Source organism: Engystomops pustulosus, chromosome 10 (assembly GCF_040894005.1).
Source record: "Engystomops pustulosus chromosome 10, aEngPut4.maternal, whole genome shotgun sequence".
Lineage (NCBI taxonomy): Eukaryota > Metazoa > Chordata > Amphibia > Anura > Leptodactylidae > Engystomops > Engystomops pustulosus.
The window spans coordinates 82,998,515-83,024,135 of record NC_092420.1 but is presented as its reverse complement, the minus strand read 5'-3'; the positions used below and the strand labels follow the sequence as shown (position 1 = coordinate 83,024,135).

Below are 25,621 nucleotides of genomic sequence, written 5' to 3'. Positions count from 1 at the left end.
TTATTTTTATACATAAATTAAGGATTGACGCATCTGTATTCTCATCTTATAGGGGTCTTCCAGTAATTTTGGAAGCAGGAGTCCTGCACCTTATTAGTCATACTTTAAAAGATGATAGAGATTGTAATGATGCATCTTCCAGAGGGATTGGAGACTACAGAAATAGAGATCGAGTCCAGGTGAGGAATATTTATGGACTTGGGTAGTTGCATCAGATGAGTCTAGAAGAGCCTTGGCTTGACTTAGGGCTTATCTCAAGATGTTATCTAAGTGACTCTGCCAATAGTAATATTAGACCATTATTGATGACAACTGGTCTTGACTTGACTTACTAGGTCAAGCAGAATCCAAGCCAAGATTATCAGTAAGAAACTCCCAGACAAATATGTGTATTTTATAAGAGATTTTATGACTTTGCATGCTCCAAATACAATTCTAATTCTTATTGTTATTAGCGGTAGCAGTAGAAAAAGAAGTATAAGGCCTAATGCACACTCACTGGAGGGGGCAAAGTGCAGCTGGATCCTAGTCCCCATAGAGGTCTATTGCAGCATTCACGGTGTTGTGAGTACACAATGGGGCTCATTTACTAAGGGTTGTACTGCTCACTTTCGTTGGACGTCGGGATTACAAGGCTTGGGCAGGTCATTAACAGGTGTCTGCGCTGGGATTTTGGCGCACCTGATCGACACAAATTGGGGGGAGTGCCGTCGGACGATCCGACTGATTTCGGACTGAGCGCGAATTTCAAATTGCATCACGAGCCCAAGCACTTACGTGCACCAGGGAGAAGAAGGTGAACTCCATCGGACCTGAGTGGTGAACCGCGGAACAGTGCTTTATCGTCGGACAATGCTCTTTCGGTGAAGTCCAGCAGACGGGTAAGTAAATGTGCCCCAATGTCTCATTGCACCATGACCGAGCACATAAAAATAAAGGACATGTCTTGCTTTTTGCCGTAATTCAGTGCTGGCCAATAGGCTTTTCAATGAAGAGGATCTCTCACCCCTTCTCTCTCCTGTACCCAGCTGTAAGGTGACTAGGGTTACGGCCGGGACGAGCATCAGTTTATGCGCATGAGGCCTAAGTAGTAGTAGTGGTAGGATCATTCATAGTATTTAAATAATTATTACAACTACTATATAAGGAGTAGTAGTATTAGTAAAATTCATATCCCGGGTAAAATAATCGTTATTATTGTTATTAATATTAGTTGTACTATTATAATCATATCAATCATTGACTTAATATCTGAGAAAACCCAAGCAGTTGTTGTGTCATCTACTCCTCTTAGATCGCTCGTTCAATCTATCTTATGATAAGTCATTTCTCAATGCCCTGGATGCCGAGTGATGAGTAAGCATCCGAATCCATAAATTGAAAGGAATAAATGTGGTCAAAGGAGAGAAAAGTATTTTTAAGATAATCATCTTTATATTTTCCAAGACAGGAAACAAATAATAGAGCTGAGAAATATCAGGAAATTCATTCATCTGTTTTGGCCATTTCCTGATTCAGAGGTCCAAGACTTTTTCTGTTATTTTAACCCCCTTCCAGAATTCTATGTCGCTCCTAAATAAATATTGTTTGGGATTAATCACCACAATATTTTCTCTGACCTCAACATTGCTGCACAAATTTTTATGTTTATCGACAGCCAAAAGTTGGGGTTCTAAGATACAGGGGGGGGGGTTGCTTTGTTGAGTATCATTCTTTTTTTTGTGTGCTAAATAATTTTTTTATACTTTGCTTATACTGGATTGGACCATATAAACTGTGATTTCTTAATTTTGTAATCATTTTTGTCATGACAAAATGCGTTGTAAGAATGAGAGTAAATGAGTAAACTCACTTGGCTGTTTTATGGCACGTTTTACATAGAGCATTTAGATGTACAGGCAGTCCCCTACTTAAGAACACCCGACTTACAGACGACCCCTAGTTACAAACGCCCCCTGGATTTTGGTAATTTGCTGTACTTTAGCCTTAGGCTACAATAAACCGCTATAACATTTATCACTGGTGCCTGCAATTAATCTTTATTGTTAATCCTGGTTCTAAAGACAACCCAAAAAATTTGTCTGGACTTACAATTATAAAATATACTGTTCCAACTTACATACAAATTCAACTTAAGAACAAACCTGCAGAACCTATCTTGTACGTAGCCCGGGGACTGCCTGTATGTCTTTACTATGTTTTGTACTTCAGTGAAATAATTGACATTGTCTACTTTTTTGGGGCATTTTTGGCAGTTGTTGAATCTTTTTAAAAATGTTCAATATACTCAAGGGCGTGACTACTGGGGTAGCAGCCAAAGCAGCTGCTATGGGGCCCACAATGTCAGGGGGCCCTGGTATCTTGGGTATTTGGTTTCTCTTACTGAAACCAAAACCAAAATAACATTTGATGCTCCACTGGGGGATTATGGGAAATTATGCAAGTACAGGCGGTCACCTACTTAAGAACACTCGACTTACATACGACCCCTAGTTACAAATGGACCTCTGGATATTGGTAACTTACTGTACTTTAGCCTTAGGCTACAATAAACAGCTGTAACAGTTATCACAAGTGTCTGTAATGAAGATTTATTGTTAATCATGATTCTTATGACAACCCAACATTTTTAAAATCCAATTGTCACAGAGACCAAAAAAGTTCTGGCTGGGATTACAATGATAAAATATACAGTTCCGACTTACATACAAATTCACAGAACAAACCTACAGACCCTATCTTGTATGTAACCAGGGGACTGCCTGTACTTTTTTTCAGCCTGAGATAAAAAAAAACATTGCCTCTTAGCTACGTTGTAAAGCAGTCCCCTTAGCATGATTTTAAGGAAGCCTAATGACATGACGTGGAATAAAAGGCAAACCTTTATATTTATGACATAAATAACAGATTTCCAAATGCGGAGTTGTATTGGCTGTAAGTCGTCTACACATGCCTGTAGAGGTGGTCTTAAAGGGGTGTTCTCATCTGGGCACAAAACATTTAATTGAATTAATCTGCTAGCTAGATACCGTATTTTTCGGCCTATAAGGCGCACTAAAAATCCTTTAATTTTCTCAGAAATCAAAGGTGCGCCTTATAGGCCAGTGCGCCTTATATATGAACTTATACAGAAATGTGCTAAATACAAGATGTACTGTACATTTACCAGTGTTTAATAGCTCCAACCCCAGAAATTTCCTGCACCTTCCCACACAGCATACAGGATCCCTAGCTCCTGAAGTGCCATGGCACCACAACTAACATTGTGCCCATCCTGCCCTCCCCTAGCACGGAGAGACCGGAGCTGCCATAGTGCCGACCACGAGGCAATCATCATCATCAGTAACCAATCCCCCATACCTGCCAGCCCTGTAACAGGGGAAAGAGAAGGAGCCACAGGGAACCCCACAGGAATAATACCCTGGCTGAGGAGGGAAGGAGAAGGGGCAGAGGGAGACCGCTTAACCCCTGCTGCATCACCCTGCATTAACCCCCAGCAGCCCATACCTCTGAGATCGGAGCTCTCTGACACGCTGAAGACAAGTTTCCCGGGAAGTGTAGCTGGCTTGAACTGTGCACAGGTCTGCCACCTGCTGGTCATTTTTAGGTACTGCATTTGATCCTGCGCCTTATACTCCAGTGCGCCTTATATATGAACCTAGATGTCTTAGCAGGCATTTATTAGAGGTGCGCCTTATACTCCGGTGCGCCTTATAGGCCGAAAAATACGGTATATATACATTTCTTCAATTGATTGCTACTAAAAAAAATTGTACCCATGTGAAAATAATTTAATGATAAGTATAATTCTTTAATTATATAGCGCCTACAGACTCCACAGCACTACACAGAGCTTGCCAGATCAGTCCCTGTCCCCATGGGGCTCATAATCTAAACAACCTACATAATTTCTCATAAATGTGGCCTTGTTGTCACTTAGAAATGAGAAAGCTGTCCTTGGATACGACCACCACTGGTGGAGTGATCATGCAAGGAAACTAATTGTTTTTGCATCTGAAATGTCTGGGATTAAATATGCACATACCTCTGATTTCTATTGAGGGCCTGGATGATGCCCCCCAGGGCAGAAGGCGAGAGTGGCGCACCAGGTGATCGTTTACCCTCACCTACCCCTCGTCCTGGCCTTGGCATGAACCATAAGTATACAGCTAGGGAGGCTTATCTGTGAGCGCCAAATTATTACTGTGTAACAGGAACCTATCTAATTATTATTAGCAACTGTAATTAGTGTTTTTGCCCCTTCCCCTTACAAATTTGGAGATACAGGAAGATCTGATGGTTGTGATAGGTGTCTTAATAAGTGTAGTCTACATGTCACTGGTGGCAGATTCACACCATCGGCTTAGAAATCACCACATAGGGGGTCATTTACTAAGGGCCCGATTCGCATTTTTCCAATGTGTTACCCGAATATTTCCGATTTGCACCGATTTTTCCTGAATTGCCCCGGGATTTTGGCGCACGCGATTGGATTGTGTCGCACCGACGGAAATCGGGGGGCGTGGCCGAACGAAAACCCTACGGATTAGGAAAAAATGCAGAATTTAAAAAAAAAGGGTCGCTGGACACGCGCTTACCTTCACCAGGAATAGGATCGTGAACTCCGGCGGGCCTCGGCGGACTTCAGCGCAGCAGCGTCACCTGGTGGACATCGGAGGAACTGCCTTAGTGAATCGCCAGAAGACCCAAATCCACCGCAGAGAACGCACCGCTGGATCGCGAATGGACCAGGTAAGTAAATCTGCTCCATAATGTTATACAGCAGGAAAAAGGACTTACAAATATATTACCACAATGGAGCACATGGAAATTTTTTTTAGAGAAAGTCCCTTTAAATCTGGTCTCCTCTTTGCTAGAACATTCCATGATATATTTTGCTGTTGGATTCTAGATAATCCGCTGGACCAAGCGGCTGTATACTCCGTATGACTGCAAAGTTTTACAGAGGCGTAATAGTGTCCTGTACATGAGACCTTGTGTCTAGTTTCACAGTCTCGTAACGTTCTCGCACTTCTAGTTCTTAAGCGGCGAAGCATCACCTGGTTTCCAAAGCAACCGTCCATGTCTCTCCTCTTCATTGTGAAGCACAGATGGGCATGAAGTCATAAAACATCTCTGTTCTGTGACTCTTATCTCTGTCCTGTCAGCTAAAATACTTCTCCAGTGATAACCAGCAAAGCAGATCAATAGGCGCAGGACGCTCCTGCTGGAAGGCGAAAATATTAGATGATATAAGAATAATAAGAGGGAAACAGGGATGAAATTGAATAGACAGGGTGATTGAAAAAATAAGATTTTTTATTCTTTAAAAAAGTAAAGAAGTTCAGCCAAAGCTCCTACTGTATGAGGTGGGACACAACTTGTCAGAAATGATATGAACGGGTCCTCGGGCGGACAGCCCCCCAACTACACCAAAAAGAATCAGGCAAATTTCACCTCTGTGTCCTGTTAGCAAAGATTTCTTCCATTCTTTGCCCTAACCACAATTCCAGCAAACAATAGGACATGTCCTATCTTTCTCCCAGCTACGGAGCAGTGCGGTGCCGTGTGCCCTTTGCTGCCTATGGGGGATGTATATACGCCGTATACTTCTTTATACTTCTTTATACTGTCTCTCCTATCCCTGCTCTTCTATCCTGCTTCATGAGACACTTTTCTGTACTGTCTCTCCCTCTCTTTCTGCTTTCTATCCTCTTGCACAGGGACACTTCTCTATACTGTCCCTCTTCCTCTCCCTGCTTTTCTATTCTGCTACATGGGGACACTTCCCTGTACTGCCCCCCCCCCCCCCACTCTCCATGCTTTATTTATCCTGCTACATGCTGACACTTCTATGTACTGTATCCCCCTACTTTTCAATGTTGCTACACTAGGCACTTCTCTGTACTGTCTCTCCCCCTCTTCCTGCTTTCTATCCTGCTACATGTGGACACTTCTCTGTACTGTCTCTCCTCCTCTCTCTGCTTTTTTATCCTTCTACATGGGGACACTTCTCTGTACTGCCTGCCCTCTCCTTGCTTTTATATCTGGCTACACAGGGACACTTCTCTATACTGTCTCTCCCCTTTCCTTGCTTTTTTGTCCTGCTACACATGGGCACTTCTCTGTTCCGTCTTTCCTCCTCTCCCTGCTTTTCTATTCTACTACACGGGGGCACTACCCTGTACTTCCCCCTCTCTTCTTGCTTTGTTATGCTGCTACATGGTGAAAAATCTATGTACTATCCCCCTTACTTTTCTATGTTGCTACATGAGGGACTTCTCTGTACTGTCTCTCCACCTCTCCATGCTGTCTATACTGCTGCATGTGGACACTTCTCTATACTGTCTCTCCTCCTCTCTCTTCTTTTTTATCCTTCTACATAGGGACATTTGTCTGTACTGTCTCTCTCACTCTTCCTGCTTTTCTATCCAGCTACACAGGGACACTTCTCCATACTGTCTCTCCCTTCTCCCTGCTTTTATATCCTGCTACACAGGGACACTTCTCTGTACTGTCTCTCCCCCTCTTCATGCTTTCTATCCTGCTACATGTGGACACTTCTCTGTACTGTCTATTCTCCTCTCTCTGCTTTTTATGCTTCTACATATGCTCCCTCTCTTTGCTTTTTTATCTGGCTACATAGGGACACTTCTTTGTACTGTCTCTCTCACTTTTCCTGCTTTTCTATCCTGCTACACAGGGACACTTCTCTGTAATGTCTCTCCCCTCTCCCTGCTTTTCTATTAAGCTACACAGGGACACTTCCCCATACTGTCCTCAACTATAAACATTGTCCACATGAAGTGTGAACACTGGCTGAGCTCAGCTGCTGTAATATACCAGTGAGTCTCTACTCTGCAGAAGAGCTCAGTGCTTTACTTCTCAGTCTACGCCACCTGGAGTGTTTTTGCTCCAAAATTGCGCCTAAATGAAAAGTCGCTAATGATAAATCAGGAGTAGACGGAGCAAAACATCTGAAAAGTAGGAAAAAAAGCAAAACATGATTATTTTTTATTTTAGGTGTTTAGTCACGAAACTGGCGCAAAAGTACTGCAACTAAATAAAAAGTTGCTAGAACAACAACAAAAACAAGTGATACATCTGGCCCTTTATATATAATCTATTAACCAGTATTAATAAACTATCTATCCATCCGCATTAATCTGCGTCTATCTATCTGTCTATATATCTGTCTATAATCTATCTATCTATCTATCTATCTATCTATCTATCTATCTATCTATCTATCATCTATCTATCTATCTATCAATCATCTATCTATCTATCAATCATCTATCTATCTATCTATCTATCTATCTATCTATCTATCTATCTATCTATCATCTATCTATCTATCTATCTATCATCTATCTATCTATCTTCTATCTATCTATCTATCTATCTATCTATCTATCTATCTATCTATTATCTATCTATCTATCTATCTATCTATCTATCTATCTATTATCTATCTATCTATCTATCTATCTTCTATCTATCTATCTATCTATCTATCTATCTATCTATCTATCTATTATCTATCTATCTATCTATCTATCTATCTATCTATCTATCTATCTATCAATCATCTATCTATCTATCTATCTATCTATCTATCATCTATCTATCTATCTATCTATCTATCTATCTATCTATCTATCTCCTATCTATCTATCTATCTATCTATCTATTATCTATCTATCTATCTATCTATCTTCTATCTATCTATCTATCTATCTATCTATCTATCTATCATCTATCTATCTATCTATCTATCTATCTATCTATCTATCTATTATCTATCTATCTATCTATCTATCTATCATCTATCTATCTATCTATCTATCTATCTATCATCTATCTATCTATCATCTATCTATCTATCTATCTATCTATCTATCTATCTATCTATCATCTATCTATCTATCTATCTATCTATCATCTATCTATCTATCTATCTATCTATCTTCTATCTATCTATCTATCTATCTATCTATCTATCTATCTATCTATCATCTATCTATCTATCTATCTATCTATCTATCATCTATCTATCTATCTATCTATCTATCTATCTATCTATCTATCATCTATCTATCTATCTATCTATCTCCTATCTATCTATCTATCTATCTATCTATTATCTATCTATCTATCTATCTATCTTCTATCTATCTATCTATCTATCTATCATCTATCTATCTATCTATCTATCTATCTATCTATCTATTATCTATCTATCTATCTATCTATCTATCTATCTATCTATCTATCTATCATCTATCTATCTATCATCTATCTATCTATCTATCTATCTATCTATCTATCTATCATCTATCTATCTATCATCTATCTATCTATCTATCTATCTATCTATCTATCATCTATCTATCTATCTATCTATCTATCTATCTATCAATCATCTATCTATCTATCTATCTATCTATCTATCTATCTATCTATCTATCATCTATCTATCTATCTATCTATCTATCTCCTATCTATCTATCTATCTATCTATTATCTATCTATCTATCTATCTATCTATCTATCTATCATCTATCTATCTATCTATCTATCTATCTATCTATCATCTATCTATCTATCTATCTATCTATCTATCATCTATCTATCTATCTATCTATCTATCTATCTATCATCTATCTATCTATCTATCTATCTATCATCTATCTATCTATCTATCTATCTATCTATCTATCTATCTCCTATCTATCTATCTATCTATCTATCTATCTATCTATCTATCTATATATCATCTATCCATCCATCTATCTTTGTTTTATCTATCTGCCAAATCCATCTCTCTATGCCAGCAATGAATAATTCCCCTAAAACAATAGGAGGCCTTGGGGTCTCAGACAGTAAACCTGGGCTGAATGTTGTTCTGTGGAGTCAGATACAGGGGGATGTTTGCGGAGTCTTCCGTACAGCTGTGTTATTATGAGACATCCACGAGGAGACGAATGTTTAACCAGACAAAGCAAACCGTCTTTACACAATGAAAACAGGGGCGTAATTAAAGTTCTTGTTGAGAAAACAACGAGGTAATTGTAAATATCTTCCAAACAGTCAATAGAGAGAGAACGAACAGCACCCCGAGGAGGTCCAAACGTTGGATGTACATCCATGAGCCAAAGAGGCGAGGTCCACCCTGAAAAGTCCTCAGCACGGTTAGAATGTTTCTGTGTTTTGCATTACAGTAACAGATTTTATTTGGTTGTCTCCCAGAATTGTGTTTTTTTTTTGCTTTTTGTGACTTTTATTCCTCCCAAATTTTCTTATTATTTTCTTTTTGCTTCCATATCCAAAATGATGACTTGATCTCAGCAGGGAAAAGGGAAAACTTCAGCTTTTTCTCTCTTTAGTTGTTTTTGAAAAGGCTTAAAGAAGGCTATGTCAGGTCGATTTTGGACGGGTTCTTATGGACCTGTGGTTTATGGTTCCAAATCAACATTGTTGAAGATTTTATATATTAAATAATGAAAAAAATAAACTTTGATACTTAACTGGATGTGAGTCTGAAGAGGCACATCAGAAGATCTCGGGCCAGAGCCTCTTGTCACAGAAGTAAAGCCGGGACGGTATCTCGGCTTCAATGAGCTTGCTCCGCACCTAAGGCAGTAGTGCAGTGAAGCCTGAGTATAATCATCCAGCTTTACTTGCCAGGACACGCAGGTGCGAAGGAACGAGGGGGAAGGTGAGTATTAGTTAATTTTTTTCTCCACATTCCTAAAACTTTAACTTTTGGGATTTGGGACACTATACCACCGGTTCGTAAGGTCCTGTATGTGGTTTAGTGTCCCAAATTGCCCTGACTGGTTCCCTTTAGTGAAAACAATATGGACTGGAACCCTATTTAGAACCAAAAATAAGTGAGATAAAGTGATGAACATAAATGGAAGATATTTAACAAACATACTATACTGTGCAAATGTTATAGACAGGTGTGAAAACTACCAAAAAATAAAAATAGAAGAGTGATATAAAGAAAATCAGTCTAAAATATCACACACCAGAGCTTCTCTATATACAGAATCCTCTGATCCCGGATGTCACGGATGCACCCGCAGCTGCCGCTGCCGCTTTCCCGCCCCCCTGCCTGGACTCACCTCTCCACGATCCTGGCTGTACTCCTGCTAGGTCGCGCGCTCCCGCTGCTAGGGCGCGCGCGCCGGCTCTTTAAGATTTAAAGGGCCAGCATCACCTGATTGGAGCTTGTTAATCCGGCTCTCCCTTATAATCCGGCACCTTCCTTCACTCCCCGCCGGATCTTCAGCATCATTTCCTGCTAAGAGAAAGCCCTCCAGTGTTCCCTGATTTTCCAGTTTTTGTGATTTTTTTCTGTTTTTACTTGACCCAATCACTCATACATTTATTGCTCATTTTGCCCCTATATGTGGACTGTAGATATTGATTGCTCCTTTCTGATATGTTCACGTTGAGATACTTTCATTTTCATTACATTTTCTTTCATTTTTTTATATGGATGGAACCTATGGGTCCCCACTTTGTTTCTCTTTCACACTATCAGTTTAATAAAAAGTTAAAAAGAAATAGGAGAGTAAATATTTAATTTGGATCCATTGGCAAAATGCCAAGAGAAATGTAAATCTAATAAATATTTGCTGTGACCACTCTTCAAAATCCATTGCACACATGTGTGAAGGAAGTCAGCAGGGCAGATCTTCTGTGGATGTAGTCTTGCTCTAATTCTGTCAATTACCTTGTAAGGCAGGTCTGTTGCCATCAAGTATGACTTTCAGGAAGCCTAACAACACGATGTGGGTTTAAAGCGAGACCAGTATATCTAGAAGGAACAGATTCCCAACTGCAGACAGCACTGTTTTACTGTAGACAGCACTGTTTTACACTCATTGCTGCCCTGTCAGAAATCAGAGAACTGATCCAATCATTTTTTGGACATCTCATAAAAGGTTTTGTGCACTATTTCTCTTTGCTTACTTCAGACCCTTTGCCTGATTTTCTGTCTATCCATTTGTCTGGTGATTTTGTACTGCATCATCCTCTTGGTTCTGACACATATTTGAAAAATTTCCTCTGTGAATATTGTCTTGTCTTTGTCACTTTATTACCACAGGAAAGGAACCAGGTATCTCCTAACACTTAGAGTAGGTAAGGCAATTAGGCAGGGATAACTGGGAAAGGGGTTTGTCCTCAGTGCACACTATCTTTATTTTTCAGCAGTCCATTTCCTGACTTGAATTAACAAGAAGTCAATGGTTTACATGTGCCACCCAGTGCATAAAGATAAAACAGAATGATGATCCAGCACTCATTTTAAAAAAACAGTAGAAAAAATTTAAGAAAATTCCTAATATAAAAAAATCAGGATAGATACAAAGCGGTAAAGTGTTATAGAGCAAACATGCTCTTAGTCTAAAAACTCGTAGCAGTGGTCTGCTACCGTTTTTTAGACTAAGAGCATGTTTGCTCTATGACTCTTTACCGCTTTGTATCTATCCCGATTTTTTTATATTAGAAATTTACTAAAGTTTTTTCTCCTAATTTTTTCGAACGAGTGTTGGATCATCGTTCTATTTTTTCTACATTGGACCTAATCTGCTTAGGCACAGTAATTCTGCTCCGGGCACCGTTCACATTAGAAGGCAAATTTTTTATTGCATAGTTGTTTCTTGATAAAGATAAAACGTCAACGTTCTCAGTTCAGTGGTCCAGCTGAGTCACTTTAAATAAATAGCAGCTGATTTGCAGTAACCTAGTCTGTCCACTACATATAGAATGGCGCTAGTCTGCTTCCTATTTATTCCTTTGTTTATCAGCTGCTGAGAACATCTATTCTGGGGAGGTGGTGAGTGCTGGACCCTGAAACACTAGAAGACCTATTCTGTGGATGGGTTTTTATTTAATTTCTGCTTGGAAAATTCCTTGAAGTGCACCATATAATCATACCCTTAGTTCTTCTGCCTTCTGCCCATGATCATACCCTTAGTTCTAATACCTTCTGCCCATGATCATACCCTTAGTTCTAGTACATTCTGCCCATGATCATAAGCTTAGTTCTAATACCTTCTGCCCATGATCATACCCTTAGTTCTTATGCCTTCTGCCCATGATCATATCCTTAGTTCTAATACCTTCTGCCCATGATCATACCCTTAGTTCTAATACCTTCTGCCCATGATCATAAGCTTAGTTCTTATGCCTTCTGCCCATGATTATACCCTTAGTTCTAGTACTTTCTGCCCCTGATCATACCCTTAGTTCTTATGCCTTCTGCCCATGATCATACCCATAGTTCTAATACCTTCTGCCCATGATCATACCCTTAGTTCTAATACCTTCTGCCCATGATCATACCCTTAGTACATTCTGCCCATGATCATACCCTAAGTTCTAATACCTTCTGCCCATGATCATAAGCTTAGTTCTAATACCGTCTGCCCATGATCATACCCTTAGTTCTAATACCTTCTGCCCATGATAATACCCTTAGTTCTAATACCTTCTGCCCATGATCATACCCTTAGTTCTAATACCTTCTGCCCATGATCATAAGCTTAGTTCTGATACCTTCTGCCCATGATTATACCCTTAGTTCTAGTACTTTCTGCCCATGATCATACCCTTAGTTCTTATGCCTTCTGCCCATGATAATACCCTTAGTTCTAATACCTTCTGCCCATGATCATACCCTTAGTTCTAATACCTTCTGCCCATGATCATACCCTTAGTTCTAATACCTTCTGCCCATGATCATAAGCTTAGTTCTAATACCTTCTGCCCATGATCATACCCTTAGTTCTAATACCTTCTGCCCATGATCATAAGCTTAGTTCTGATACCTTCTGCCCATGGTTATACCCTTAGTTCTAGTACTTTCTGCCCCTGATCATACCCTTAGTTCTTATGTAGAGATGAGCGAACATGCTCGTCCGAGCTTGATGCTCGTTCGAGTATTAAGGTACTCGAGACGGCTCGTTGCTCGGACGAGTATTTCCCCTGCTCGAGATCGAGCATTTAATTAAAAAAACACAGTGAAGAACAATGAAGAATAGAATAAAAACAGTGAACACAGTGAACACAGGATCATTTAAGTGAAAAACACAGTGAAGAACACAGTGAAGAATAGATTACAGATGTTCGGCACATCTGCTTACTTGTCGGAAGATACGCGCGGAACGGTGCGAACAAAATAGTATGTGAAGAACAATATATATGTGTGAAGAACACATTGAAGAACACGGTGAGCAGGACAGAGACAACGGGGAGCAGCACAGAGACACCGGGGAGCAGCACAGAGACACCGGGGAGCAGCACAGAGACACCGGGGAGCAGCACGGAGACATCGGGCAGCGGCAGCACAGAGACATGGGGCAGCGGCAGCACAGAGACATGGGGCACGGAGACATGGGGCACGGAGACATGGGCACGGAGAGCAGCGGGGCACGGAGACATGGGGCACGGAGACATGGGCACGGAGAGCAGCGGGGCACGGAGACATGGGGCACGGAGACATGGGCACGGAGAGCAGCGGGGCACGGAGACATGGGGCACGGAGACATGGGGCACGGAGACATGGGCACGGAGAGCAGCGGGGCACGGAGACATGGGGCACGGAGACATGGGCACGGAGAGCAGCGGGGCACGGAGAGCAGCGGGGCACGGAGAGCAGCGGGGCACGGAGAGCAGCGGGGCACGGAGACATGGGGCACGGAGACATGGGGCACGGAGACATGGGGCACGGAGACATGGGCACGGAGAGCAGCGGGGCACGGAGAGCAGCGGGGCACGGAGAGCAGCGGGGCACGGGACAGCGTATCTCCCGACAAGTAAGCAGATGTGCAGAACATCTGTAATCTATTCTTCACTGTGTTTTTCACTTAAATGATCTTGTGTTCACTGTTTTTATTCTATTCCTCACTGTTCTTCACATCTGTTAACTTGTCGGGAGATAATATACGCGCGGAACAGTGAAGAATAGATTGCAGATGTTTGCATACATCTGCTAACTTATCAGAAGACATTCTTTTTCAATTAATTAACACATTTTATTCCCGAACCATGGTCCCTTTGAAAAATGCTCGAGTCTCCCATTGACTTCAATGGGGCTCGTTATTCGAGACGAGCACTCGAGCATCTGGAAAAGTTCGTCTCGAATAACGAGCACTCGAGCATTTTAGTGCTCGCTCATCTCTATTCTTATGCCTTCTGCCCATGATCATACCCATAGTTCTAATACCTTCTGCCCATGATCATACCCTTAGTTCTAATACCTTCTGCCCATGATCATAAGCTTAGTTCTAATACCTTCTGCCCATGATTATACCCTTAGTTCTAGTACTTTCTGCCCATGATCATACCCTAAGTTCTAATACCTTCTGCCCATGATCATAAGCTTAGTTCTAATACCTTCTGCCCATGATTATACCCTTAGTTCTAGTACTTTCTGCCCATGATCATACTCTTAGTTCTTATGCCTTCTGCCCATGATCATACCCTTAGTTCTAATACCTTCTGCCCATGATCATACCCTTAGTTCTGATACCTTCTGCCCATGATTATACCCTTAGTTCTAGTACTTTCTGCCCCTGATCATACCCTTAGTTCTTATGCCTTCTGCCCATGATCATACCCATAGTTCTAATACCTTCTGCCCATGATCATACCCTTAGTACATTCTGCCCATGATCATACCCTAAGTTCTAATACCTTCTGCCCATGATCATACCCTTAGTTCTAATACCTTCTGCCCATGATTATACCCTTAGTTCTAGTACTTTCTGCCCATGATCATACTCTTAATTCTTATGCCTTCTGCCCATGATCATACCCTTAGTTCTAATACCTTCTGCCCATGATCATACCCTTAGTTCTAATACCTTCTGCCTATGATCATACCCTTAGTTCTAATACCTTCTGCCCATGATCATACCCTTAGTTCTAATACCTTCTGCCCATGATCATACCCTTAGTTCTAGTACATTCTGCCCATGATCATACCCTTAGTTCTAATAGCTTCTGCCCATGATCATACCCTTAGTTCTAATACCTTCTGCCCATGATCATACCCTTAGTTCTAATACCTTCTGCCCATGATCATACCCTTAGTTCTAGTACATTCTGCCCATGATCATACCCTTAGTTCTAATATCTTCTGCCCATGATCATACCCTTAGTTCTAATACCTTCTGCCCATGATCATACCCTTAGTTCTAATACATTCTGCCCATGATCATACCCTTAGTTCTAATAGCTTCTGCCCATGATCATACCCTTAGTTCTAATACCTTCTGCCCATGATCATACCCTTAGTTCTAATACCTTCTGCCCATGATAATACCCTTAGTTCTAATAGCTTCTGCCCATGATCATGCCCTTAGTTCTAATACCTTCTGCCCATGATAATACCCTTAGTTCTAATACCTTCTGCCCACCTCTACGCTGACTAGAACAGACTGTAACTATCCACCATGAGCCACAATCGTTATAAATGTTTATTTTTCTCATTCAATCTCCATTATTAGGAGTCAACATAAAAAAAAAATGATGCTTCCTGCCGCGCCTATGCACGATATTGATGGACCACATGGAGAACTGTCTGTTTCCGCGCTCAGCCTTAAAGTCATGTATCCTCTTACGGCGCACTCCCAGATCACTGTGAGGTCCCAAATCACAGGATTAATGTGTCCGAGAGCAGACCTCTGATGCTTCCACTATGAAGAACTCCTTGCTAATTTCTCTTTAAGACACCGGCTTAATTGCATTTTAAACAAATGGGCTTCGTTGCTGGCCAACTTTTAAATGAGATAACAGCACTGTTCACTCTCCAGCCGTGATGAGTGCTTAGCGCTGGAGTCAGAACTCTACTCAATAACGGGTTTAATCTCGCACCAGCAGATTTACTGCGGTATAAACTGCCACTGAGCTCATAATTAGTGAAAAAAAAAAAAAAAATGATGCTACTAAATATTATTTTCCAAACAGCAGGCTTTGTTTTAATGTACGGTGTCAGGCCCGTTCTTTGTGTGTTTATTGATTTTATGTACGATATTGGGAATTTACACTTCGGATTGTTTGTTTGGAAGTTTTTAGCTGGGAGCGTGATGGGCATCGGGGCGGTAGAAGTGAGGATCATCATTCCCATGGGGCTTGGCAACATTAGAAACTTTGTTTTCGAAGGTTACAAATCTTTGTTTCCTGTAATAATTGCAAGAATAAACACTTAACACTTAAAGGGATTGTACAAAATAAAAAACAGGGTTTTTTTAGTTTTAATAAGCCGCACATATCCTTTATTTGAACGGTATGGGGCTCATTTACTAAGGGTCCTGCGGCCTCACTTTGGTCGAATAGTCTGATGATTTCCGATCCGCACCGCATTTAACAGAGGATTATGTCGCACGCGATCGGATTTTGGCGCATCATGCGACAGAAATGGGGGGGGGGGTGTCGGACGTTCAGACTGATTAGGACTAAGCAGGGGATTTAACTTTGAAGTTGTGTCTCAAGCCAAGTGCTTACATGCACCGGGAAGAAGATGGTGAACTCAGTTGGACCTGAGCGGGGAGCAACAGATGCAGGACATCGGGCGCACAGTTTACATGTATTGCAGCAGAGTTCATCCTCATTCATTCTGGATCGGGGATCGCGCAGGGACCGGATAAGTAAATGTGCCCCAATGTGTTATCACAGATTCAATACTATAAGAACTGCAGCAAGTTTTCTGGTAGACTACTAAAGATTTCCCTTTATGTTGAGGGGAGAATCAAATAGAAAGAGCGTAGAGCGCAACAGTGTGAAGGCAGCAGTGTGAGGACACGCCCACAGGGATCAAAGTCCAGCTGCAAACCTGTAATATAAATACATTTTTCACAGTCCTGCTGCTTCAACACTATTGATTAAACAACTCTCAGAGGTGCTAGCTAACAATTAAATTTTGCCTGAATGTTACAGATTCACTGTAGGGGTATAGAAATGTGTAAAATAAGAAGAAAGCTGTTTTTTTCAAATTTTGTACACACTACTGACATCAAACTGTTGTTGAATATAAGGAATCTGATCTGCATCCTCATATATGGCAAAGCAGGGAGCAAAAGGCTTACTACTGAGTTATTGAAGTAGAGCTGTGTCTTAGCCCTTTTCCCAAGACATACCTTGGCTGGGCTTAGTTTGGCCCAAAAACGCCCACACTAATCACCATCTCACATGCAGTTTATCCTCAGGCGGCACCACCTGCAGCAAAGTGGGGGGCAGGATCAGAGGTGCAGTTACCTACTAATAAACACTAATAAATAGTGTTTATAGGAGTGGGGAATCATTGTATAGCTCGCATCAGGCAGCAAAGGTTCACTCCTGAATGGCCCCCTATGTCCAAGGGCATAACTAGAAGAGGCAGGGCCCCATAGCAGACTTCAGAATGGGGTCCTCTTCTCCCATAAAAATATACATATTACACTCATAAATGGAAAGAGATGGGTGGCACGGTGATTTTGGATCCAGTCCAAGATGGGTGCTAGCTTTAAGGGACTGACTCAAAGTCCCAATGCACAGTCCAATCCAACAAGAGAAAGCAGCACTCCAGAAGATTTGAAGAAGTTTATTTAACCATGGTAGAAAATGCCACATTTCGGCTAACTCAATGCAGCCATTTTCGAGCAATGCTCATATACATATACATACATTCAGATATACACACATATTTATACATGTATGTACATAAACATACAGTTTTCCACTAATACAAACACATTTATACACTGCCACACATATGCAAACATAGAGCATATACACATCATATATACACACATACTGTGCCATATACAGACGTACAGCATATATACATAAATACAGTATATACACACCATATACACATACACATGCAGCATATACACATCACAGATAAAGACACATACAGTGTCATATACAGAGGTACAGCATATATACACACATACAGTATATACACACCATATACACATACAGCGTATAAACATCACAGATACATACACATATACAGCATATATACACCGCATATATGTCATATACATATTATACTGCACAATGTGCTGCCATATATATATATATATAATGGTGCACATGCTCCATTGTTTAATGTCAGGTCAGAAGACAGGGCCCCCTGACACTGCAGGTCCCATAGCAGCAGCTATGGCTGCTACCACTGTAGTTACACCCCTACCAATGTCTTTTCTTTTGGCTGTTAAAACCTTCTACTACCGTATTTTTCAGACTTATAGTCCAGTGCGCCTTATATATGAACCATACTTACAGACAACAGCTGCCTTGAACTGTGCACAGGTCTGCCACCTGCTGGTCATTCATCCTAATAATCAAGTGCGCCTTATAATCCGGTGCACCTTATATATAAACCTAGATGTTTTAGCAGGCATTTATTGATGGTGTGCCGTATATTCCTAAAAATACGGTCCATGGATACAATAAGCCATCAATATCAATTTCTGTAAACACTTCATTTAATTCTAGTCTGGAAATTCAGTGATTTAGAAAAAAAAAATCCCTCATCCCTCCACAAATATATATTAAGAAATCAAACAGCACATAATGTAAAGCATAAAAGCAGGAATAAAAACGTTACAGTTCTTTTCTACAGTCCATCTGTCACTTTTATAAAGTCCCTTCTATAGTCCTTGATCCATCCATCATCACACGTGAGATGCCCCTTTTAGGGCGCCTCACTCGATTTTTTTACGTAATCCACATTTGACTTTCAGATTGTCACGTTTGTGTTTATATTGTTAAAACAGTTTACTATATTTATTACAAGCAATGTTCCATGTGTTTCCCTTAATCCTCGATGCTAAATATGCATGAGCCACACACTTTTCTTCTGCTAGATGACAGCATGGAAAGTTTCTCACAATGCAAATTCCGTTTGCTTGTGCGAGGACAACAGATGGCAGGAGAAATATTATGCTGGAAGAACAAATTTTAGAAAGCTTACTCGGAGAGTACAAGTGTAAATGTTAAAAGTCTAGCAGTAATTGAAAATCCATAAGGACTTTTGATTTTTTTTTTTCAGTTTTGGAGCCAGTATCTTATTACGTTTTATTCTGGTCATAAAAGTTTCTTTTTTTGTTGACACCTGTCTGTTACGGGAAAACAAAGTGTTGTAAATTCACTTTCATCCATGCAAATCGACGTTGACAACTCTCCTTGTAACATTTCGAGGCCGCATCCAATGCTTATAATAAGGAGCCGCCCCTTTGTAAAGAGCCAAAGGTTTATTAAAACGACCCAGAATGCCTGTTTCTCTCCGTATATCAGATTCAATGTAATAAAAAAATCCTATTTGCCTTTTATAATTAACTGAAAGCATTGGCCGATTGAGTAGAATCAGAAAGGAAAAGCAATGTTTCCAATAATGGAGCATTGTATGAAAATTAAAGGGCGTTAACTACCACTCCCAACGCTATGTAACCATTGACACATGGATGTTAGGCCCCTCAATCTGATTCAAAACAGAATGTAATTCCAAAGTAATGAAATTAATTCTGGAGAATTTTAAGAGAAACAAGTGTGAAGTTTTATGTAAATTTGGTAATTAAAACTCCAGGGGTAGTGGCTTTAAAGATAGATGTCACAGCAGTCGGGAAAATTCTATGAATGAAGGACGGGGCAATGCTGCAAGGAAAGGGGAAGGGTATCACATACCAGACCAGTGCTCTGGTAGTGTATGCAATGCCCTGAATTATCTGATTTATATAAAACTTAATTACACAAAATAAACAAGTACAATTTAAAAAAAAATTGAGACATATGTTCTGGTATTAAAAGTGTGTTCTGAATCTGAGAATCAATAGGGCTCATTTACTAAGGGCTCCACGGCCGCACTTTCGTCAGGTTTCCCGAATGTTTCTGTCTGGCGCCGAATTCCGCCAGTATTTTGGCGCACATGATCGGATTTTGGCGCAATCGCGGAGTCTTTCATGTGACAGAAATGGGGGGGGGCCTCGGAGAACCCAACAGATTCGGAAAAACTGCGGAATTTTAAAAAACGAAATGTGTAAAAAAATCAAGCACTTACATGCACCGAGAAGAAGCAGGTGAACTCAGGCGGACCTCAACGCAGCAGTGACACCTACTGGATATCGGGCGCACGGCCTTAGTGAATCCCGCCAGAACCCGAATTTACGTCGGACAACGCGTTGCGGGATCGCGAGAGGACCGGGTAAGTAAATGAGCCCCAATGTGTTGACGGTTACACAGTCATGAGGATAAACTTGTTAAAGGGGTTTTCCCACCAAACAAGTTAGGCCATATCCACGGCATGAAACCATCACAGATCACGAGAACAAGGGGGTGCATTGTGGTCTAAGGTACCTCCGTCGGAGCACTTGTCTCTCCTCGAGATGAGTGGAGCAGATGGAACGGCATGTCAGTTCTGCTCCATTCTTTCTATGGAGCTGACAGAGATTGCCGAGTGATGATCAGCAAGTTAAGCCCTATCCTTGGTGGGAACCTGTATAGTTCAGGCTTCAGAGATGTCTCTCCCAAGAATTTACAACTTAATGATATACTTAGGGTGTGAATATCCCTTTATATTTAAGACATTGATTGATATAATACTAATATTGGGGAGGGGGGCATTCATCATGCCTCGTACCCCCCAAAATTTAACTTTTCTCATCCTCTCGCCACCCAAGCAAGACTTTTTTGAAAAGTTGCGTATTGGGCAGCTTGTTACACAGGTTAAAATCTATGGCAGGTCATAACCTAGTATTTCATTTCTTTGTGTATCTTGGGCATTGTGTGAGGGCGTGGAGGCTATTAAGCCAGACTTAAAAATTTCCCCATTGTGTTAAATATTTCCCATGTATGTATGATGTATTGGTATTGGATGGTAGATGTTAGAAAACAATGCCCCTAAATAAGGCCCCGGCAATCGATCTTATACTAATCAATAATAAATAATAGCCTGGTCCAGTATTATTTTGAATTGGCTTGTATAACATATTAAAATAAGTTATATTGAGTTTACCATTTATACCGTTGAACTTCCTGCCCCATTGACACCTTTGGCAGGTCATCCTTTTTGTGTCCAGCTATTGGCTGGGTGGTCATTTCCTGTTTGCAGAGGAAGTGGGAAGTACAATCGGGTTCGCGAGTGGAAAATCTTGAAATAGAAGTGCTGTAAGATAATAATATAAAGCGATTATAACATTTATATATATATTTAAAAAAATAATAATGAAATCCAACCATTGAACTCTACCAATACCAATTACGGTTGACACATCTCCCATTTCTTCCATCTTCATGGCTCTAGCACAGTTCTCAGATGAAGTAACTTTGCCCATAATGCCCCTTTCATGACCCGCTCTACCTCAGAATCCCTCTTCTCCTACATATTTTAATTAATACTAAACAACCTTTCAAGCCCTCCACCTAATTCCTCCTGGTAATTGAGAATTGAGTAAAAGTAGACGATCCAATATGTTGGCCTCACAGGGCACAATCTGCGAAGGCATTATCACCTTGTTAGACACTGAAGGCGGAAGAGCAGCAAAAACAATTCGCTCCACTGGGTGTTATAAAGAGAGCAAGCTTAGGGAATGTACAATTTCACCATGATGAAATCATGCTCTATTTAGTTCATTAAAGCGATGTCTTTGTGCTCCGATCGGTATCATGCAGCGGAAGTGATGTCCAATTACACCAAGGATAAGCACGAATCTGACATGTCTCTTCTCTGAGACGCACATGTACATATTCGCTTCATTTTCACTTGAAATGTCTTCACTGAAATGAGAAGAAGAGACAAACACTGCACACAATTATGGAGCGTCACCAAATATTAGACCTCTAGCTCATCACTAACTCAGGATTCTTCTATCTGCGAAAATAGATAGATAGGTATGAAATAAAATTGGTAGAATCGGCAATAGATATACAGGAGCATACCCATTAATCATGTGTATAAAATACAGAAAAAGACCAAAATAGTATAAGTTACAAAGTGATAGATAGATAGATAGATAGATGATAGATAGATAGATAGATAGACAGACAGATAGATAGATAGATAGATAGATAGATAGATAGATAGATGATAGATAGATAGATAGATAGATAGATAGATAGATAGATATATAGATAGATAGACAGACAGATAGATAGATAGATAGATAGATAGATAGATAGATAGACAGACAGATAGATAGATAGATAGATAGATACATAGACAGACAGACAGACAGACAGATAGATAGCTAGATAGATAGATAGATAGATAGATAGATAGACAGACAGACAGACAGACAGACAGACAGACAGACAGATAGACAGACAGACAGACAGACAGACAGATAGATAGATAGATAGGAGATAGATAGATAGATAGATAGATAGATAGGTATGAAATAAAATTGGTATAATCGGCAATAGATATACAGGAGCATACCCATTAATCATGTGTATAAAATACAGAAAAAGACCAAAATAGCATAAGTTACAAAGTAACTAGATAGATAGATAGATAGATAGATAATAGATAGATAGATAGATAGATAGATAGATAGATGATAGATGATAGATAGATAGATAGATAGATGGATAGATAGATAGATAGATAGATATATAGATAGATAGATAGATGATAGATAGATAGATTGATTGATTGATAGACAGACAGACAGACAGATAGATAGATAGATAGATAGATAGATAGATAGATAGGCTTGAAATTGGTGGTCATCACCGAAACGTCGCAATGGAATAATGGAATAAAACTTCACCCTAGATTTTTTTACTTAATTTCGGAGTGCTGCCTATTTTTGGACTTATTGATTGAGATCTGCTGCCACGGATCCTACGGCTCTGCACCACCCCCTCACTTTGCTGGACTTTCCCATTCATTAGATAGATAATATACAAAAGAATGGCGGCACTCCAAAATCAGTGAAACCAAATCATCAGACTTTGTTGCAGGTTGCTATATTTCAGCTTCATCTTCATCTTTCTCGAGCCTTGAGAAGATTGGGAAAGGCTTTAGATGAAGCTGAAACGTAGCACTATGGAATCAAGTCTACTGATTTTGTTTCACTGATTTTGGAGTGCCTCCATTCTGTGGTTCTGTTGGCGTGCACCCATGTACCTCCTTTTTGGTTGGCTGTGCCGCTGTGGATTTTTCGTATTAGATGGATTGATATGAGCGAATCAAATTGGACAAAGTGGAATTTGATCCAAGAAATAATTGTTTCTGTACAAGATTTCTGGCACAGAAGTTCAGAGAATGGAAGGTCATTGTTGCTGTGAGTGACCTCCTGGAGCTATTTTGGACATGGCGTGGTGCTTGGACGTGGTTGAGGGGGTGCGGGTCCTCCAGTGCTGCATTTCTCAGGGAGAATCCATCAGGTGGCGCCCTTCCTGTAGAGAACCAAGGGCCTCAAGGCTGAGTGTGGAGGAGGGCTACTTTTTGAGTTTGTAAATGGTGAGAGAAATTGAACAAGTTTGGGGCTCTGTGTCAAGACTGGAATTGGTGGATATTTATTAATGATAGAGAAGGATAGATAGAAGATAGATATAGATAGATAGATAGGAGATAGATAGATGAAAGATAGATAGGAGATAGATAGATATTTGCAAATTTCAAGAAAAAAATTGTTTCTGTACAAACCAAGATTTCTTGGAGATTCATAGTACTGATGTTCAGAGAATGGAAGGTCATGATAGCTTTCGGCATGGACTGTTGATTGGTCTTAGATGTGGGAGAGTGGGTCCTCCAGAGCTGCATTTCTCAGGGAGCATCCGCCAGGTGGCGCCCTTCCTGGAGAAAACCTAGGGCCCTAAGCCTGATTGTGGTATCCTAGATAGACAGATATATATTTGCAAATCAAATTGAATAGATAAATAGATAGATAGATAATAAATAGATAGATAGATAGATGACAGATAGATAGATAGATAGATAGATAGATAGATAGATAGATAGATAGATGATAGATAGATAGATAGATGACAGATAGATGATAGATAGATAGATAGATAGATAGATTGATAGATAGATAAATAGATAGATAGATAGATAGATAGATAGATAGATAGATAGATATCTTAGCTCTAGGATAGAAATTGTAATCCTTTGGTATCAGCATAACATAAAAAAACTGAAATTATGAATTTTGCTGCACAAAATTAGTCACTCCTACAAAAGATGTTTTAAAATAGGATAACGTTATTGGAGTCAAACATATTTTATATATAACCCTTAGTCCTTTGCAAGTTAAAGAATCCTAGATTTATTCATCAGAACATACATTATCTTCCACCAACACATTAGCTCACAATGGAGGCGGCTGTTCGGTAGGGTGAACCATTTTTCATGGCGAACCAGCCCATCAATTCCCGAGAAGCGGGAAGAAAATGTGTCTATCGATTCCCCAGGGATACATCTTATCCCAGAAATACAGTACTTTGCTTCCTGCCACTGGGGAGAAGATACTTTGTATAACTTGAATATTAATGGGCATCTTGAACACTTTCTTTCATTTTAGACATGGTAGATAAAAATAAATCCAATAAAAATCCATGTATATAGCATGGACAATTCAGAAATTTTAAAGCAAAGTCTTGCATTTTTCATAAATAATAACAACTTTCCTCAGGTATTGGAACAAAAAATCTATTTGGAGTTAGCTGAACTACCTGAATGTTATAAATGGGATCTAATAGGACCTCTAGTGATCAGCCGTCATTTTCCCTGCAGCGCCACCACCACAGGGGGTAGGTTACATTGGGGTCCGAACGCCGCACTTTTCTCGGGTTTCCCCAATATTTTCGTTTTGCGCCGAATTGCCCCGGGATTTTGGTGCACATGATCGGATTGTGGCCCATCGGAGCAGGCTTTCATGGGACAGAAATCGGGGGGGCTTAGGACAACTCGATGTATTCGGAAAAAATGCGTAATTTAAAAAACGATTTGTGTCGCACTTACATGCACCAGGAAGAAGAAGGTGAACACCGGCGGACCTTGGCGCAACAGCGACACTTGCTGGATATCGGGCGCACGGCCTTAGTGAATCCCGGGAGACCCAAATCCTCGTCGGACAACGCGCCGCGAGATCGCGACTGGACCGGGAAAGTTAATGTGCCCCATTGTGTCTGTGTCAGGCACGGCAGGACAGGTCCACTACAGAAAGAGATGCTCTACCAACAGTGGTGGATTATAGTATAGGTGGTTTGGGCGGTAACCCGGGGCCCAAGCCTCCTAGGCGGCCATTGGCCACTCAAACCACCAACCAAATTTTATACTGAAAAGGGCCTTCACCCATGAAATCCTCATACATCTGTTGCTGCTCTCAATACACATGTACACAGAGCCATTTAAATCTTTTATCAAATAATTTAACATTTACCAGGTGAGAATGGAGGTATCCATTGTGCCTGAACTCAGCAGTGAAGTTGTTCCAAACATCTTGCAGAGCTTGATCTTGTCCTTCTTTCTCTTCTTGTAATCCCAGACAGACTAAATGATGCTATGTCTCTGGGGCTCTGTCGAAGGCCATACCCTCATTTCTCGGACCCCTTGTTACTCATTACACAGAAGATAGTTCAGTTGGATGTTTGGAATCATTCTCCTGCC

General features: G+C 40.5%; 1 long non-coding RNA gene across 1 annotated transcript in view; it reads left to right on the top strand.

The window, feature by feature from the left end:
• LOC140104952 (uncharacterized) overlaps window positions 1-25,621 on the top strand; it is an 82,471-nt gene that overhangs the window by 30,069 nt on the left and 26,781 nt on the right. The window contains exon 2 of the long non-coding RNA XR_011850463.1: window positions 9,094-9,194. This is a non-coding gene — a long non-coding RNA (uncharacterized lncRNA). The remainder of the gene's footprint in view (window positions 1-9,093; window positions 9,195-25,621) is intronic.